This window comes from Eptesicus fuscus, chromosome 6 (genome assembly GCF_027574615.1).
Source record: "Eptesicus fuscus isolate TK198812 chromosome 6, DD_ASM_mEF_20220401, whole genome shotgun sequence".
Lineage (NCBI taxonomy): Eukaryota > Metazoa > Chordata > Mammalia > Chiroptera > Vespertilionidae > Eptesicus > Eptesicus fuscus.
In genome coordinates, this window is record NC_072478.1 from 81,549,084 (window position 1) to 81,565,471 (window position 16,388).

Below are 16,388 nucleotides of genomic sequence, written 5' to 3' on the forward strand. Positions count from 1 at the left end.
CTACAGTTTGGAAAAGGGGAGAAATGGGTCAAAGAAGCTTATAAATTAGGAAATGAATGGGCAGAGCTGAAAAGATCATCCTGAACTTGTAACCTGAAGATGCATCCCCGGAGTTCAGGGGGAGCTTGAGATGCAGAGTGAACCCAATCGCAGATGAGGCTGTGAAGAGGAACAAGGCAAGGTTTTGTGTTCTCTGGAAGTCGGGTGCCTCCATTGTGTTTCTGCTTGGCCCCGCTGGCTGTCCACCAAAAGGAACAAATGACAAAGGTGTCCTCCCATCTCTTTCAATGGCAACATGGTTAAGGACAGGAATTTTGGTGCAGGAGGTTGCCGAGAACAGGTCCAGGCTCGCAGCTCTCTAGCTCTGTATCATTGACCTCGGGCACAAGCTCTGCTGCTCTGAGCCCTGTGTTCTCATCTGTATTGTGGGGGTGATGAGAAAGGGCTGTTGTTGGGAGGAAATGAGATTGTAGAGGCAGACCTCTTGGCACAGAATAGCACTTAAAATATTTCACCAAGCCTCAGAGGCAATTTTCTTTTGGTATTTTAACATCTCTAAAACCAGGATGCGCAGTATTTTTTTTCTTAGTGGTACATAAAATAATGGTGTACCTTACATATCTTACAATTTATGGTGTCGTAGATTTGATAAAATATGGAAGCAGACATCCAGTAAGTGGCAGTTGAGGTGTTGTGTGATTGTGTTTCCTGTGCTAGATTCCTGGCTCACGTCTGGGGTTTCCTTCTGCTCTTTAGGCTGGTTGGGCCTTTCCTCTGGGGGACAGGAGCCTGGGCCCTGGGGTCAACCCCACTGAGGACAAGTCTTGACTCGGCTACTACTTGCCATGAGACCTGAGCTAGGCAAGGCACGTTTTTCTCTTAGAACGTCATTTTCCTCCCCTCCACAAGGGGGAATAACAACTCATAGGATTATTGTGAAGATAAATGAGATAAAGTTATGTAAATTGCTTACTTAGCATGGTGCTGCATTGTATAAACATTAAATGAGGATGATACAAGTAAATAATAAGATTACATAATAAGATGACATTTCCTAAAGAGGGGTATTATTATTGCTGAGGCACCTCAGAGCCCCACTATAAAATATCCTCTGATTCTCAATGGGGAGGGTCCTGAGAACCCAAATGAGCCCTCGTGAGCTCATTGGTGTCTAGGACTGCAGCCTCCCCTGCCTCCCCTTGAGCCCCTCCCCCTTCCCCACCCTTCACCTCCCCACCTCTGCCCTGCCACCCTCCTTTCTGAGCTAGCTTTCCATCTGCCCAGCACTCTCCTCCTCAGGACTCTGGACACTTTCCTTCAGGAACTATTTACCTTGGAAAGAAGTTTGGCTACTGCCCCTGGAAAAGGCCACCACAAACCCAGCCTGGGGTTTTCTCAAGCAACGAATGTCCCAAGACCTCCCCCAACAAGGCTTTTCTCTGTCCCTTCATCTTCCTGTCTCCTCTGGTGCCTTTGATGGCTCTCCCCAACCTTCTGCCTCTGTTCTTGCTGGAGTCCCCTGTACACACACGTGACCTAAATGCAAATGGCATGTTTTTCTCAAAGCCTCTTACCTCTACCTAATAAGTCTGTGTGTCAAAATCGATCAAGCTTTCTGTTTGTAACATTAACGACTCACACACCCACAGCCTCACCATTTCTTCAGATTCCCCTGGTCTTTCCCTCCCAAAGCTCTCCGTGGTCCTGAGAGCATTGCCCAGCCTTTCTTGGCAAGCACAGCACACAGGCGACAGGCTTTTCTTGGGGAAACTGCAGAGTCTCATGGGTAAACGGGCTTTGCCAAGTCCATCCTTGAGCGTCAATCGTACTCACCATTTCGTGAGCACCGAAGATGGAGCTCCCGACTTTTCCCCAGGTTGGCTCTCTGGCAAACCTTGCTTTTCTGAGGTGAGACCCCCGCTTCTACAACCTACCTTTCATAACTGTCCTGCCTTGCCACATCAAGCCCAGTGTCAGCAGAACCCAGACTTTCATCTGTAACTTTGCTGGCTCACCTTCAAGGTCTGGTGTCACGTGGTTGGATCAGGAGCAGCATTTGGGCCCTGCCCCTTGGGGAGGATGTGGAAATAGGACTTGTCGCTGGATTTGTAACACAACAGAGTGACTCTCATGGCCGAAGGAACATGCCCAAAACTCTCAGCTTCTCAAAACTCATTTCTGCTCACTTAAAAATCTTAAGGACATGATGCAAAGTGCTGGATGGGGTGGTGTAAGGTTTCATGAAAAGCAGCAACAGCGTGGCACCGTTGAATCAGACGGTAGAAAGCATGGCACATTAGACAAGATCCCCCACAATCACTTAATTATCGGTCTGTCCATCTGCCTGTCTGTATGTCCTCTGACCTATTCAGAAAATAACATGGGGAATTTAAGCCAGGATATGGAGGACTAGGTGGCATATAAAGATATCTACATGATCGCAAGACAAGCCAAACTCCAGCCAAGTGAAGAAATGAAGAGAGAAAAGGCCATCCTTCCTTGTCCCTCCTGAGTCACTGGGGAGAAGCAATCAGATGGCAGGCGTGGGCATTCTCCCACTACCAACTGTTCCACACTACGGATGTGTTCTTTTGGGGGTCTCTGGAAGGTCAAAGTGCCTGATGCGGTCAGGCTTTGGAACCTGGCCATCACTCCTACAGGCTCTCTGGGCATAGCCCCTGCCTCGTTCATGCCCAGAAAGGAATGGAGGAAGCACCCTGGCTGGCCTGGTGGTGGCTGCCTGGGTACAGCCGCCTGGGCAACCAGCCCTTTCCCCTTGCCAACCTTCCCATCTCAGCTCTCCCCTCTGGCTCTCTCCTACCTCCTTGGGATGCCACAGAGGTCCTGCCCACCTGAGCTCACAAAGGCAGGTCTGTCTGGAGCAGAGCAGGGCAGGCCCAGGGGGAGGGCCTGGACTCCACACCACTTTCCTTCCTTAAGGAAATGAATGGGTCCAGTCCAGTGAGGCGGAGAGAGGGTGTTCCCCTCATTAACTAGCTCCTCGCAGGCGCAGGCAGAGGCAGTGGCTGTGTGCGAAAGGAAAGTTTTCTGCTTTGGACTCCTGGTCCGACAGGGTGGTGTGCTTGAGGCACGTCACCACCCAGATCAAATCAGATTACATTAATCTGGATTCAACTAGCCTCCACCTAATCCTTTGCCACTGACTCAGCCTGACATGTTTAGCTTTCTTTTGAGAAGTGCCTCTGTTTCCTAGTTAATATGTGTAAGGAAACAAGCGGCCACCTCTCAGCAATTGCGATTTGCAGTATGACCTTGAGGAGCCTGCTCTGGGCTTCATTGTCCCCATTACTCCATGGAGCCACCCCTATTAAGGACGTCCAGTACAAGGGACCTGAGGAGACACAGTAAGGAAATAAAGGGGGAGCTGTGGTCAAAAGCGTGGGCTCTGACGTCAGGCTTCCTGGACATAAGTCCAGAAAGTCAGTTCACCTCTCTGAGCTTCAATGACTCCATCTGTAAAATGAGGCCCGTGGCACTGCCTGCCCCACATGTAGGGCATCAGGATGCAACAAAGCAACTTAAGTAGAGCACTTAGCGTGCCACCTGGCATTCACAGGTGCCTATGCTGGGTTGCCTTACAATGACATGTGATCTGTTATTTTTTAGAGCCATTTTTATACACTGTTACACATATACTCAGATTTTTCTGAACATTTTCTGGAGTTAGACAGAAATGGAAAAACCTGGCCTGGCCGTCAGAAGTACTTTCTCATATAGGCTCCCCATGATGGCAGTTTAGAGAAATCCCTACACAGTTCCACTAAGATCATACACATATTTCAAGAGCCATGAATTAGGAGGGAAATGTTTCCCAACACTCAACTTACAAACTCAAAGAGCATCTGGTCACTTAATCATCTAACATATTTTTCTGACCCTCTGAACAGGCCCCGACAGTATTTAGATTAAATGAATATACTGATTTATTTCTCACCAGCCTGCTGTTTGTAAGGAAAACATATATTCAAGAAATGTAGTCAACATGGTTCAATGAGCACCTACTATGCACCAGTAGGGAATCTGTGTTAACAAACGGCGTATGCTACGTGAGTCAGATTAGTTCCTTCTGTGGTCTCTGTTTTCGGGGTTATATATTTCTTACTTTGTTATATAAAACTGAGAGCAATTTAGAATTGATGTAGACAGCCCTGCTTTCTTTGCCTGCTTTGTTTTTATTTTAGGGTAGACAGTTATAAAACACAGCTGGCTAAATGGAAAGAAAGGCTACATTTCTTATGCAGCTGTGAACAAAAGAATTTAAATATAGTCTCTCTACTCCAACAAACCTGGTTCTTGGCAAGAAAGGGGAAAAAAAAAAGACTTAATTGGTTTTTTTTAAACACTTTAGACTTCAACACACACACACAAAGGTAATATAGCCAGAGCATATGTTGAGTGATTTTTAAATTCATTTTCCTTAGACCCCACAGTTAGGTTGGGAGGGATTTGTCCAAAGCACTGTGCTTGTGAGGAAGTCTCCCTTCACCTTCATAATAATAGTAATGAATGTTTCTGAGCATTTGTTCCGTGCTGGGCAGGTACTCAGGAGAGCTGTAAGGTTTTTACCTCATTACATCCTCTGAGGCATGTGCCATTTACACATGGGGAAACTGAGGCTCAGAAAAATGAACTTGCCTAAGGTCACACACTGCTTAGAGGTAGGATTGGAATTTAAACCCAGTTGTATAACTTCAGGACCCATATTTCAGCCACAAGTGGGATTTTTCTTAACTCAGTTCCATTGTGGTAGAATCGCACCAAAAATATATGTGAAAAATGAGGAATGACAAGGAGCTGGGGAAATGGGAAGTACTCTAAATGACATCTCTTAAGATGTAAGTGATACCGAAGGATACATGCAAGAAACATGCTAGTTGGCCTACCCAAAAGAACCCTAAAATTAAGTGACTTTCTCCTTTTTGTATTTCAGTATATTATTTAATGTTCTTTTGTCCTTGATAGTGGTATAACTATGCATAAATGATTTGAGGATATTCAATACAGCATTATTAATAACTAGAGGCCCAATGCACAAAATTCGTGCAAGAGTAGACTTTCCTTTCCCTGGCTGCCAGCACCAGCTTCCTACTGGCACCCAGGACCCAGGCTTCCCTCGCAGCCCCAGCTTCATCTGGAAGGTTGTCCGGAAGGATGACTGGTCTAATTAGCATATTACACTTTTATTATTATAGATAGTGACTATAAACTGAATATCCAATAATAGAGGAGTTACTAAATACATTATAGAGGAATGTGCTGCCACCATTAAAATTTCTTAGAAGAATTTTTAGAAGAATGGAGCCCACCCATGACATACTGCTAAATGAGGAAGTAAGTTAAAGTCTATAAATACAGTATGATTCTACTTTTTTGTATATACACACACACACACACCTATGCATAGATAGGGAGGTAGACAGACAGACAGACATAAACACAAGAGGAATAACTGGAAAGGCATCAATATTACCATTTTAACAATGATTATCTCTGGATGATGGATAAATTTTCATTTTTTTTTAATTTCTTAAATTTTATTTTCATTATTGCTTACATATCCTATAATGAAATGTTACTTGAGCATGTAAAATAATTTTTAAGTAACACATACTCATGAACTCAACAATGTCATTAAACAAATCATCTTTAAATATCTACTTTGTACCAAGCACCATGTAGTCAAGACATTAAAAAAACTAAAACATATCCCTGCTCTGCTAACATGTTGGATGATCTCCTTCAGGTCTTTTCTGTGCAGGTTTAAAAACAGAGAAGTGATGAAAGCAGACAGCAGCCCAGCCTGGTACATAGTGCGGCGTCCCTCCCGTGGAGGCCAACTGACTTCGCCTCTTTCACCACTGATGTCATTGACTTCCCTCTCAGCCTCAGCTCTGACATCAGTAAAAAGGATTAAGAGTGGTACCTACCTTATCAGCTTTGTGGAGGATTAAATGAATTACTTCAAGTAAAGTGCCTCAAAGTACACAGCAATATTAGCTATTATTATTATCATCATCATAATCATTATTATTACTCTATGTAGAATGGCTACATTGCTGGACTAGTTCGTGTTCCATCTCCTTCCTTCGGAATAGCAATAGCACAGTTGTATTTCTCTTGGGGAGCCAGGACCACTGTTCAGGTCATCCAGGCACATACAGTCACCTGTGAGTTTTGCACGTAGGTGAGATGACTCAGTCACAGCCATTTGGCTTCATACCCCAGCCAAAGCCATAAAGGACAGAGAGAGCTGCCGTGGTTCAAAGAGAGAGTGGAGTGTTTATGCACCTTTAGAAAATCTGGGGAGCCAACATTGGATAAAGATCTTAATTGTGTTTGGAAACCTAATAAACATGATGAGTTTCAGGCAATAGGATAGCTACACTCTATTGCTTATACTGGCCAATGCTATAACTCTGGGCCTGAGTGTTCTATTCTGTTTATAAGCGTGAAATACTGTGCTATGAGCTCTTTGGAAGGAGAATGTCTAATAGCAGGCGAATTCCTGAAAGAGCCAGCCTGTTTCTAGTTGTGGCACTGCTTCCTCCAGCCTCTGCCACCATCACCTCCTTTCTGCATGACTCCAAAGCCTCCCAACTCAGGTCTCTGCCATCCTCCTGACCTCTTAGAGTCAACCCTCTGCTCGAGACCAAATGAGGCTCTTCACATGTCAATCCTTGCACGTCCCCTCCGGATTCTAATCCCCCAATGGCTTTTCACTGCACTCAGAACACATTCCAAACTCTGCACACCTCCTCACCCCCATCTTGACACCCCCTCACCCCGCCCACTCTGCTTGAGGTATCCTGGCCTTCTGTTGGATTCCAGCACATACACTCATGTCCACTTCAGGGCCTTGTCACATGTTCTTTCCTCCACGAAGATCGTCTGCATCCCTCCTCTCTGCAGGCAGGGCGCCCCTCATTATCCTGGTCTTCAGTCTGTCACCTTAGAGAGGCTCTCTCTCTCCACCTATTTCTAACAGCTTCTCTTGTCCCAGTGCCTTGTTTGTTACCTTTAGAGACTAAATCTTATCACAAGTTCTACTTATTTTATTTACTTGTTGGCTTACTTCGTGTGTGTGTGTGTGTGTGTGTGTGTGTGTGTGTGTGTGTGTGTGTGTGTGTGTCCCCTCTCCATTGCCCCAGTAGAATGTAAGCTCCTCTAGGGCAAGGACCATATCTGTCCTTTGTCTTTGTTCTTGGGGCAGGGCCCCTCAAGGGGAAGGTGCCCAATAAATATGAAAGGAAGAGAGGGAGGGAGAAAGGAAGTCTTCGAAAGGGGTCTACTTTTCCAGGCTGCCCAGTTTCCTGTGAGTGTGGGCAGTGTGTCCTGCTCAGCCCTAGCATTACTGTGCAAGTTTAAAAATAAAACCCCTGGCTGGAGTGGGAAGCCTTTAAAGAAGATGGGAGAGAGGTAATGAGAAACATGAGCGGCCAACGCCGGCCCAGCAGGATGTGGGACTGGCCAGGAAGGGAAAGGAACCTGACTAGGGGGAAAATACTGACTTGGGGCTGCGATTATCTGACAAATGTCAGATGTGCTTAGAGGTTGTTGTTGTTGTTGTTTTTTGTGTGTGTGTGTGTTTTAAAAAGGTGTTCTTTACAATTCCTAAAACAGGGGCCTCTGCACCGACATCTGACTGCTATGCTGTCAGAAGAAGAGGGAGAGGCCTGGAGGTAACAGAGGTGACGCGGCCTGATTTGGCTCAGCCTGCCCTGACCTTCCCCAGGGTCCATCTCAGCGTGGGATCCGAACCTCCCACCACAGCAGGGCCCCAGCCAGACATCCCAAGGTGTAGCCGCCTTCCAAGGGCTTGGCTCAGTTCTGGGGCAGTGCAAGGCGGGGAGGGTCAGGTCAATGGGTCAGCAGAAACAACTGGGACATCGCCTTGGAAACGCTCTCCCCCACTTGCACTGCCTGTACTCGGACCCACCCAGAACCAGCTGTGTGCTTAACCCTCAGGCCTCACTGGGAGGTGGGGAGGCGCCTGGGAAGGGTCAGATGGGTTGGGAAGGGGTCCACCTCCTTGATGGGAGACCATCAACCTTCACGCTTTACTTAGTAAGAGGTCTGACGACACAGGCGGGCAGCAGGTGACAACCCATATTCTGAGCCTGACCCTGGTGGTGCAGGGAGGGGCAGAGTGGAGTGTGGGGCGGCCAGCATCCCCTCTGCAGACTGTGACAGGGACCCCTTCCCACACAGCTCTCTGTGCTGCTCTAGAAGCCAGGGGATCTGCTCGTGGTCACCTGGTGCAGGGAATATTCACAGCCTCTAAACCAGCGGTCACCACCAGGTTCTCCCCACATCCGCAGCTATGTGATGGTCAGGAGGGCCACAAGGGAAGGGAAGGAAATAAACAAGTATCTTGAGAGAGACAGCTGGAGCCTTCACACCACCTCTGGTGAACCTCCACAACCACCCCCTAGGAAGGCACTCTCCACTCTCCCTAGAGAAGGAAACCAAAGCGCCAGAGGACCAGTTCCTTACCCAAGGTCACTGGGGGCGGGGGGCGGGGGGGTGGGGGGGGGGCGGAACACAGTGCAGCTACATGCTAAATGTCGGTGCAGTTTCTACAACCCACAGCCGGCCATCCCTTTCATCCCGGCAGTCAGTTTTCAAATGATTTAAACTCAAAGCCCAGGGCTAGGGCCGGGGTGAGAGTCTGAAGAGCTGCACCCATCCTCCTGGATGGGTGGGTGGGAATCCCGAGCCTTTTTGTGAACCCAGCGAGAGAGCCCGCTGAAGTTCACGCTGCTTTACTTGGGGTTGGAAACGCCTGCATTTAAAGCTGCTGCACAAGGAGCCTGTGTCTGCTCCGCGCTTAAACTCTTTAAGGGGCTTTTGCGATTTTGCTAGTTCGAGGTTCCTGACATGAGGATTTTAAGTGCTGGAAAAGCACAGGCTGGTCATTGTCCTTTGGAACAAAAAAGACTAACAAGGGACAGCAGGACAGTGGGTGACCTTCATGTTGCAGGATCGTTTTTTGTTTGTTTGTTCAAATGCACTCATGTGGAGGCTTCCAAACAACATTAGCCAGACTGCAAAGCTTGACCGTAGTAATAACAATTACTACTTTATTGATAAAATACCATGCGCTATGCATTGTGTACTAAAACATTTTGGGTGCTTTACATGTCTTATCTCACTAAATTCTTAGACCAACCCTGTGGGATAGCAGCATCTAACACTGATAACATGACACTTACATGCATTATAGACTTCACCTGTATAAACTCACACCTGTATCCTAGGGTTGTTCCTGTCAACAACCCTAGGACACAGGTACCATATTATCTCTATTTTATAGAAATGGAGAGGCTTTTTATGGAAATGGAGAGGCTTTGCAACTTGGCCAGGGCTGTGTAGCTACTGAGTGTCAGAATTCGAACCCAGTCTTACCCCAGGGCCCATGCTCTCAGTTCTATGCTGTCCTGCCAATACATCCCACACACTGTCACTCTGAAATCAGGACAGGGTAATGGGAGATGGGTCAGAACTGGAACTGTCAGAAGAATTCCTGGTCTCCCTTGTCAGCTCTCTTTCCAAACTTGGCTGCTGCTTCCTGAGTCCTCAGCAAAGACATCCAGGACCGACCTGGGAGAAGGGCACCAAGTTTTGTGTGGCCAACCCAGTGGGGAGTTTATCCTTGGGAAGAAGCTCTTCTGAAGCCGACCTGCATCTCCATTATCACCTCAAATACCAACAAACAAACAAACACAAAAACCCTCGGTTGGAGGTTTTAAGGAGGAACACTGGCTCCTGTGGACACTGCCCTGTCACTGCAGGCCAGGAAACCTGAGCCCACTCCGCCTGTGACTCCTAACCAGGGAGATGTTCTCCTGCTGTGTAGACTCCGGGGACTGATTCTGGAACATTCTCAGCTTTCCCCCAGTTGCCAGTTTCTAAATTCTGATGGAAATTCTGAGGGAGGACAGGAAGAGCCTCGTTTTCTAGAAGCTCTTTATGTCCCCAGAGGTATCGGTGCAGCACTTTGCACACATTGATTAATCAATGCCAACTGCCTCTGCTATTCCCATCAGACTGATGATGGGGGCGGAGGCGAGCCCTCTGTCTGCCTCCAGGGGCGTGAGGGCTGGAACACCCGACATCAATGACTCCCTGCTGGGTTCTCGGCATCACTTCTTTGCCTTTGATGCCCATCAGCCACACCTTGGAGAAGAGAGGTGACTTTCAAGAAGGTGAGAAAGCTGCCAGGAGGCCTCTTTGGAAACAAGTTATTCATCTCTCAGCATGAATAAATATAACTGAGCAGATCATGGCGTCCTGGGGGCTGTAGCTGCCATGGTATGGCCCTCACCTGTCCCTAGAGCTCTGACTACCCGCCCCCACCCACACACATGCACACACCTGCTTCCTCGGGGATGCCACACTTCCTCACACCATGTAACCTTTGCACGTGCTCTTCCCTCCAACTGAAACAGTCTGCCCTCACCCAGTAGATGCCTGCTGACCCTCCAGATCTCAACTCTCCTCTCCAAAGCTTTTCAGACCCCCTGACTGTGCCGGGCCCTCAGCATATGCTACTATGGACCACTCAGGAGAGGTACTGTGTGATTGATGTTGGCATCCCCATCTGGCCTCAAACTTTCATTAGATTGGGACTAACAGTTCCAGTCTCTGTTGCAGCCCAGAGTTTAGCATGCTCCCTGGCATGTAGGAGGTGCCCCACAAAAGAGCTGAATGAACCTGAAGTGGTCATTAATGGCCCTCAAGTATCCCAGACCCCACTCTCTCTCCTCTTCCTCCTCCTACCTCTTTTTTTCCCTTTATTTGCCCTTCCTTCCTCCCTCTTCACTCTTTCTATTCATTCCTTCTTCCTTCCTAGGCCTTAGGCCTACCTGTAGCTCCAAAGAACATTGTTTAAGCCAACAGAAAAGCACTGAAAGTTAAAGAAAAAGAAAAGTTGCCACAATTTGGCATAATGCCTTCAACTTCATTGCCCCAAAGTGAGGGCCTAGAGAGGGAACCCATGTTCCTCCTGTAGTAGTTTTTTCTAGGGCTGCCATAACGAGTACCACAGATCCATCTTCTTCCTGCATCTTTTCACGTCATCTACCCTCTATGTGCGTCTCTGTGTCCCAATTTCCCCTTTTCATACGGACACCAGTCATCCCTAATGGTCTCATGTAAGCTTGATTACCTCTTATCTCCAAATAAGGTCACATTCGGAAATACTGCGGGGTTAGGGCTTTAACATGAATTTGAGAGGGGACACCATTCAACCCATAATACCTACCTTCCACTGCCCATTGCCCCAATCCTTTTTGACTTCCTGAGTGAGGTAAAGGTAGGGAAGCACAGGGACACGTCATCTTCTGAAGAAATTGCATGGGCGTCTGGGAACTGGGGTGGACAAGTTAGGAATGTGAACTGGAGAAACACCCACAAGTGAGAAAGAAGAGTTGACTGGACAAAGAACAAAAACTACTCTCATAGACTAGTCTAGGGGCTGCGTGCCTGCGCCTTGGTAATCTGCCAGTCCTGAGTTCATATCCCAGATCCGCCAGTCACTAGCAGTAGGACCTTTCCCCTCCCATGTAAAATGTGGATAATAACAGCACCCATCTCATGGGATGGTTGTGAAGATGGAATGAGAGGATAGCATATGTGAAGGGCTTAGTGCTGTGCCAGGTACATGATACCTCAGTATGCAGTAGGTGTGCTGTCACTCTTATTATTATAAGTAGAGGTCTAATCCAAGAAAAGTGGTAACTCAGGACAAACGTGATGACAACGAAGAGGCTAACTGCTATGTATTCAGGCCACGCGACTCTGTGTTCTCATTAACAGTAATGAAGACAAGAAAACCAGAACAACTGTCAGACCTGGGCGTCCACAATGGTGGTCTGTGGACCAAAGCATCAGAGACACCTCCCCCTACCCAGGAAATGCAGAATCCTGGGTCCCTCAGGAACCTAGCTGAATTAGGACTTCTATGGCAGGACCCAGAAACCTAAGTTTTAAGCAAGCTCCCCTATGATTCTTATGCAGATTAAAGTTTGAAAACCCCCAGAGTGGACCACAGGTCCTAGAGGGGCAAAGGTGAGTCTTGTCCACTAGAAACCCCCACATCTACACAGCCCTAGTGCAAGGTGGGAGCGCCTTTCTGATGGAGTCAGAGAAGTGGTCTTGAGCAATTATGCATAAAACAAATTTCTGTAAATCACATTTTGAATGTTCTCCTTTCGGGGATTGAATTGGCAAGTCAAGTCTTTTATATCAGTGTAAACCTCTCTGCACCCAGGCACTAAGTTCTGGATTGTCTGTTTCTCCTCTCTCCACAACTGGAGTCATCCAGTCTTGACCTCAAGCTTAGCTCAAGATGACCTCCGACCTTAGGCCTGAGGGATAAGGAGCCCTGGCCCAGCACCCTCTGTACCTCTGTCTCTTGTTAGGCACCATTTCCTCTCTTCTTGGACACCATCACTGTTTGGTTCAGGAGGGCCTGAGGCCACCTTGCCTGCATTCATGCCTTGTTCCTGAAGACCTGGTCCCAAAGGCCATAGGTCCTCAAGGTGGAGATTCTGCCCATGGGCCAAGCTGATGTCCTGCACCTCCAGGCAGAGCTTCAAATCCTGGCCTACTTTCTAGATCTTCAAATATCATCTGCTGTTGAAGTCCTGTCACCAAACTCCACCTACCTCTCAAGACACCTCCGGTGATTCCCCCAGAACACAGATGGCATACCGGTTAGGAACACAGCCTGGTGTGAGGTGTGGCTCTGCCACTTGGTGACTGTGTGACCTTAGGCAAATGGCCCAGCCCACCACGCCTCGATTCCTGCAGCTACAACACCCCTACTTCATAGGGTTGTTATGAGAATTTGGTGAGGTCATACATGTAAAGCCAAACATAGTGCTTGGCACAAAATAAGGGCTCAAGAAGTGCTGGTAATCAGCACAAAGTTCTTTTGTTTCTGGATGTTTAGAGATGCAAGCAAATCTCCCCACAAAGCCATAGCACCTCCAGGCTGCCCAAAATGTGGCTCTAGTGGTCACTCACAGAGTGTCATTTTGGACTTTGGAACAAATCCACCTGTGGGCAGCCTCTTCAGTGCTCACCTTTCAATAATATATATATATTTATATATAGCCTAATATGCAAATTGTCCCCATGGGAGTTCGACCGGGAGACCGATCGCTTGCTATGATGTACGCTGACCACCAGGGGGCAGCGTGGAATGAAGGGAGGCCCCAGCCGGAAGCTGGAAGGCCCAGATCTGCCCTGATCACCGGCCAGGCCTAGGGACTCTACCCGTGCACAAATTTCATGCACTAGGCCTCTGGTAATAACAATAATAATAATAGCAAATACATAGTAATCACTACAAACTAGGCACTGTGCTAAGAGCATTACTTATTTGGTCCTTTCAACAACAAGGTTGGTACTTTATTACCCCATTTACAGACGAGGAAACTGAGGCACAAAGTCACAGAACTAATAAGTGTCAGAATCTGAATTTGAACCTCAGAGAGTCTGGCTGCAGACTCTGTACACTCAGCCACTATGTTATGCTGCCTTTCTTAAATAATAAAATTTAGGAATCAAAATAATTAGTATTCGTACTCACCCTCTTCTCTCCCTGTAGGCCACTGGTCCGGTGCTTGTCTTTACTCCTATAGTTTGGACACCTTCACTTCCCACCTGAGTTGGACATTCTGCCAGCCCAGCTCATTCTCTGTTACCTATCCTCCCAGGTAGGTCCCCTCCCTTCTCTAAGGTTGAGTGGGCTGGTGCTGTCACATCTTGAGTTGGGACACCTTGTCAGTACTCAATAAATATTTGTTGATTAGCAGATCCTTTCTTGAGGAGAAAATACTCATTCCCGTTCAATTTATGTGTCATGTAAAGGTGTTAAATTTACCTAAACCAGGGTATGTCTGTGGCAGAAATGACTGAATATTATCTTTCCCATATCTTAAACTGAGGATATTGCATTCGCCAGGCATGCCTGTTACATGAGGATCTTCCACTCTGCAGGATCCCTCATCCCGGTAGCTAGCACTGCCGGGCTGGCTGCTCCATGAGCCTTAGTAGTTGATTCAGGGTCCGCAGAATGCTTGTCAGCAAAGTGAACAAGCACACACTCTGTCCTGGGATCAGACGTCTGTCTGTACCTTTGCTAGGCGTGGAAGGAGCATATGGGTGTCCATCCACCATCATCACTGAAAATATGATCCTCATGGTTGGTGCTGCCATAAACTCAAACCACTTAACTGAATTCTGCTTCCTTAAATCCTTTTTTTGAACCAGGCAAGCCACATATGGGTAATTGCACACCAGATTTAGGAGGGAGTTTACAAGAAACTCAGTGTTTCCTCCCTTCATTTTTTGGGTATTAACTTCGCCGTTGATCAAGGACTTCATTTGCAAATCCATCTACTCCTGTAATAAAGGCAGGCCCTGCAGAGGAAGGGCAGCCTGCCAGCTGCCCTCAGCAGCAGGTTCAGTGATCTTCCTTCAGGATATACAATCTCAGAAGGGGACTTTCCTAGGAAGCCCTCAATGACCAACACAAAGAAAACAAAGGAAAAGGGAATTTGTGACGATGAATCACAGTCTGAACCAAAATCCACACTTGTTCACACTAATGGCCCCAGTAAACAGCTGGCCAGCCCTTCACTAGCCACCGCTCTGCAAAGCCCATTTCTCTTCAGCCCTTTGCCACCCCTCAGGCTGGCTCATCCCCATGCAGAGCCCGGCTCGCCCTCTGCCCAGACGCTCGTGTCCTCCCACTGGTGTTTGTGGAGTGAACTCATAAACAATCCAGTCCCTGTAGCGAAGGGAAGGGAAAGTGCTAGTCACCAAAGCAGAAAGGAAGGCACAGCAGTGGGCGGTGGATACACACAGCGGGAGAAAGCACCGTGCTTGCGTTTTGCTGGGGCACAGAGAGAGCTCTTGGACCTGAGAGGTGGGATCAGGTGGGTGCCTGCCCTCTTGGGTCTCCGAAAACTGTGTACTTGATCAAATGCCTGGCATTCCCACCCCAGCACCCGGAGGTCTGAATTTTTCGAGCTCTCCTGTCTGGAAGCCTTGCATACTTTGGTCATGTAATCGCGATGTGGGTGTGGCTTGGCGTACGTGCCAGAGAATGTGCCCACTGGCTTAGCCATTCCTGCTCCTTCTCTGCCAGTGCCTATCTCAAATGAGGATGTGATTTTCCAAGAAGATCAGAAGGCCAGGTGAGAAGTAATGCAGGTGACCGGTGGGGCCCTCAGAATACCACCCTATCGAAATACATGCAGATAATCCTACATGTCAGCCAGGTTTTCATAGGAACAGGTGGATTACAATCGAAGGCGCCCACCCAGTGGACAAGCTTTCTGAGGCAGCTGAATTTCCAGGCTCCCCGAGCGGGTGAGTGTGATACACCAGGAGAATGCCAGCCACTCGCTAAGGCCACAGCTTTCGACTCTGCCAACCACAAGGGCCGCATCCAGCACTTGAAGTAAATGAGAACATTCCGCCCCCTCCAGTCATCGGCCTGGCAGTCGGGGGAACGGAGATAATGGGGCAGCCTGGTGCAGGATCGTTTTGACAGTCTCTGAACTGCAAGTGCTGTTTTTGCATGCCGGTGCCATTGCAGGCCCTCCCCACAGAGCAGTCTGTACCACGGTTAAACCCAGCCAGAGGGGAGCCCCTGGGTGCTCACTTGCAGGCATGCTCTTTGCAGTGGTATTTGCTTAAAACATCTTACTGCCTTCATTTCCCCCTTTTATCTTCCCTCTCCATGTAGCCTTATACTTGCACTCGGATGGACACACACACACACACACACACACACACACCCTCACATTTGGATATAACCTGCTCTTGTTCCCCAGAACAGAAGCCTGATTCTTACCTGAGGGCTTGCAGGCTGAGGGCTGTGCCTCTCTCCCTCTGAGGGGAAGGGAATCCGCCTGGCGTCCTCTGCTGTGTTTGTCACTGTCACTGCGCTGCAGTGCTTCCCTGGCAGGCTCAAGCCGACGCTCGCTCTCTCTCTCTCTCTCTCTCTCTCTCTCTCTCTCTCTCTCTGCAGTTCTGTGTGGGGAGAGGGAACGGGCCGTGGCACGCACACCGGGTTGCTGGTCCGCCTCCAGACACCATGCCACAGAGCCGGCTACCAGTCCGCGGGGCTGTGTGGGAGGCAGGGAGGCAGTTGGGGGTGGGGGGAGGGCTGAGATGTCAGCCTTTAGGTCTCTCCCTGGCCTTGTTTATCAGCAGAGGGGACCTGTCTTTAGACAACCACCCACAGAAACGTACACAGAGCTCTCAGCGCTCCCCACTCTGGACAGCTAGCAGCAGGCCCAGGAACGCGGAGCTATTGGCCAGCAGGGAAGGGAGGCCGAGACAGCAGA

At 48.3% G+C, this 16,388-nt stretch overlaps 1 protein-coding gene across 1 annotated transcript in view; it reads right to left on the bottom strand.

Annotated features, from left to right (window-relative positions):
* The window catches only part of FGF1 (fibroblast growth factor 1), an 81,782-nt gene extending 65,826 nt beyond the window's left edge, over positions 1-15,956 (bottom strand). Inside the window, exon 1 of the mRNA XM_008140918.3 lies at positions 15,893-15,956. The gene's annotated coding sequence lies outside the window, so the exon portion shown is untranslated. The remainder of the gene's footprint in view (positions 1-15,892) is intronic.
* Between the last annotated feature and the right edge of the window lie 432 nt (positions 15,957-16,388).